Here is a 3,747-nt window from a genome sequence, read left to right on the forward strand (position 1 = left end):
TGGTACGAATTTCTTTATAACATGACTGTGATGCTACGGAAAGTGATTTATTCCGCAATGTTGTCTGCTGGTGGTAGGAACACTACTGGACAAGTTACTCATTAACACGTAATGTGCGTCGCTCGCTTTGAGTATCGGTTATCTGTATCTTCCAAAACAGCCATCCGTCCAGGGAATGCCAGTGGCAACTTGACTATCCACCTGCTTCCAGGGGCCATAAAAATTGGAATTTAAGTGTTTCGTATAATTATTGAATAAATTTAAAATGCATAAATTTAAAATGCAATCATAATGTGCTCCGTAAGAGGATCATCGTACGTTAAAGAATTAACACAATACGCCAAGCTCGCTGTGAACCCCCCCCCCCCCCCCCGACCCACCCAAAAAAAGAAAACACCCACACAAAACAATGGAATGAAAAAAATTTTATCGGTTACTATTTTTTCGCTATTCGTGGAGTAAAACTTCAGCTTTAGACATGACGTTCTAATTTATTACTTCTTTACTAATAACTCTAACTCTATTCACAGCACTTATTGCAGACAGTATGTACATGTACAATTTAATGTACCTGCAAAACTGTTTCATTGTACGACACATTGTTCAGGAGACGTGCCGTAATGAACTTTGAGACTAGTGGAAAAACACTTTTCTTATAATTGAGCCACTGAAGGTGTTTCATACATGATAATTCGATTCCTTAAAGAATTGTGGGTGGGAGTAGGGGTGGAGTGGTTACTAGTAGCTGATGAATGATGACGTTGCGGTCACCGGTTCGTTTCCCGTCTACTGCTGTTATTTATCATTTAACATTTGATATTTCTCGAACGTTGTGAAACTTACGGAATGTTTGGTTTTGCAATAACATTCTATGTGTATATAAGCAGGAGCACTCTCTTACTTACTGAATGTCTGACTTTGCTAGAACGTTCTATGTATGTACTCGTATAAATTGGAGCATTCTCTGTTGAGGCATTTCAGTGTGAGCTTCAGTGTATCCTAAATAATGGTGCACTGATTGTGAAGTATTCGTCCTAGTTGATGAGCGTGCTCTCGCAACAGGTACTTGATTCCGGATTATATATGTGACTTAATTACTGAAAGAAAGAAATTCCTGGTACGATTCAGCGATCATTATGAACTTTGTAAATATTACAGTCTAGAGGCCCTAATGATATATTTAAAAATTAATGACATTAGTTCACGTTTCATGTTTCGGAGACTACCATCATCAGACGAAAATTTAAAACTTCAGTAACGAAAGTGAATGTCAATACTCTTGCCGTATATTGTCGCCGAACTTTGTCTGATGAAGTCATTACACGCAATAATGTAATAAGTGAAAAAATCATTAAACGATATAGATAGCATTAACCGAAAGGTGTAGGTTTCAGTTACTACCTCATCGAATGTGAAAATTATACCACAAAGGCTATACATCCAGCTGACGAACTTCGGAGAAATAAGTACACACACACACACTTAGGCAACACCAAACTATCAATACGCTTCAGAAATGGAAATTGCCTCAAACATAACTAAGAAACTTGCCCACATATCCATTTAAAATAGCAAATTGTTTAACTTCTCAGTAAGCAACATTGATGTCTGTATATATTTGTATATGCTGTTTTGTAAAAGCGAGTGTGAGTACGTGTGTGTTGGCCTGCTCATTCTGGTCATTTATAAGAGTGCCACAAAACGATTTCAGTAGTCTGATCGGAATCATTGTGTGTGTGAAAGGAGCGTGATATTTCAAGTTAAAATTGGCCAGGAAGGTGTTGTGTACTATGGTATTACATACGTGTGACAGCATTTCGAACTCTTCCTGTCGCAGCGTTATAGATAGTGTGGGGTGGCTGTTACCTAATATTCACCATTTGCCAACGACCTTGCCGCAATGGTAGCACCAGTTCCCGTCAGATCACTGAAGTTAAGCGCTGTTGGGCTGGGCTAGCACTTCGATGGGTCACCATCCGGTCGGCCGAGCGCTGTTGACAAGCGGGGTGCTCTCAGCCCTTGTGAGGCAAACTGAGGAGCTACTTGACTGGGAAGTAGCGGCTCTCGTCTCGGAAACTGACATACGGCCGGGAGAGCGGTGTGCTGACCACTCGCCCCTCCATATCCGCATCCAGTGACGTCTGTCAGCTGAGGATGACACGGTTGCCGGTTGGTACCGTTGGGCCTTCATGGCCTGACTACCAGTTACAGTTAGAGAAAACGTGTGTTCCTTCAATTAATTTTGTAAAATTATTTTTAGTAATTCAACAGCCTTAGTAACAGTGGTAGGTTGGGCTAATGAGAAGAGTCAGGGAGCTAAGTTAGGACTGCTTTAGTACGTATCCACTCAGCGCGTCATGTATTGGTTATACGACGGGACATTTCTTCTTACAAGGGAACCTCCCCATCGCACCCCCCCTCAGATTTAGTTATAAGTTGGCACATTGGATAGGCCTTGAAAAACTGAACACAGATCAATCGAGGAAACACGAAGAAGTTGTGTGGAACTATGAAAAAAAATAAGCAAAATATACAAACTGAGTAGTCCATGCGCAAGATAGGCAACATCAAGGACAATATGCGCTCAGAAGCGCCTTGGTCAACCGATTCCTCCACAGGAAAACACGTCTGATATAGTCTATACGACACTGGTGACGGCATGAGCGTCACATGACAGGAATATGTTGTCGACCCACCTAACTTGTGCACTTGGCGAATGGGTAAAAAGATTCTTCTACCTTCTACCTGTTTCGATATTTGCTTAGGTGTAGCGTCCCCATACTACGGCGCAGTTACCTTGCATTGGACGACAGGACGGACAGATAATAACTGTCTGAAAATAAAAATTCACAACTTTTCACTCGAGGGAAGACTTGAACCAAGGACCTCTTGTTCTGCAGCTGCTCACGCTAACCACGGGACCACGGCGCTCCTGAACGCACACTATCCTTGATGTTGCCTATCTTGCGCATGGACTACTCTGTTTGTATATTTTTCTTATTTTTTTGATAGTTCCACACAACTTCTACCTGTTTTCTCGATTGATCTGTGTTAAGTTTTTCAAGGCCTATCCACCGTGCCAACTTATAACTAAATCTGAGGGGGTGCGATGGGGAAGTTCCCTTGTTAGTTATACGAATTCAACAAAAACTTTTCCTTTGGTTCAAATGGCTCTGAGCACTATGGGACTTAACATCTGAGTCATCAGTTCCCTAGAACTTGGACCTACTTAAACCTAACTAACCTAAGGACATCACAAACATCCATGTCCGAGGCAGGATTCGAACCTGCCACCGTAGCGGTCGCGCGGTTCAAGACTGAAGCGCCTAGAACCGCTCGGCCACGGCGGCCGGCTTTTCCTTTAATTAGCAATTTTTTCTGTCTAAGTAATAAAATGTCAAGATGACTATTGACGTTTAAAAAATTAAAATATTTCATCTGTAGGTAATTTAAGGTTAAGTTTCTTCCCTTTTACTTATTTTTTGGATCTAAGTATTTACATGAATTCAGTAACTCACACATGAAGATAGTGCGAATCTTTGTCGTAATCTAAATCCTTCAGCTCTAAGCATATGTATGGATTGTGTTGTTAGGAAAAAGATTATGGTAATAAACTTTTCCTGTGTGAGAACTATTCAGCACACAGCCTTCTTTATGAGAAGTATAACGCTGGATCTCGGCTCTTTCCCAGCAGTCGGATAAACTGGACTCCCGATACGCCAGGCGGAAGAGTACAGTATACAGCTC

The 3,747-nt window shown here is 41.5% G+C and overlaps 1 pseudogene; it reads left to right on the forward strand.

Moving 5' to 3' along the window:
* Window positions 1-1,882: 1,882 nt before the first annotated feature.
* LOC124803691 lies at window positions 1,883-2,000 on the forward strand (annotated as a pseudogene).
* Window positions 2,001-3,747: the final 1,747 nt, after the last annotated feature.

Source organism: Schistocerca piceifrons, chromosome 6 (assembly GCF_021461385.2).
Source record: "Schistocerca piceifrons isolate TAMUIC-IGC-003096 chromosome 6, iqSchPice1.1, whole genome shotgun sequence".
NCBI lineage: Eukaryota > Metazoa > Arthropoda > Insecta > Orthoptera > Acrididae > Schistocerca > Schistocerca piceifrons.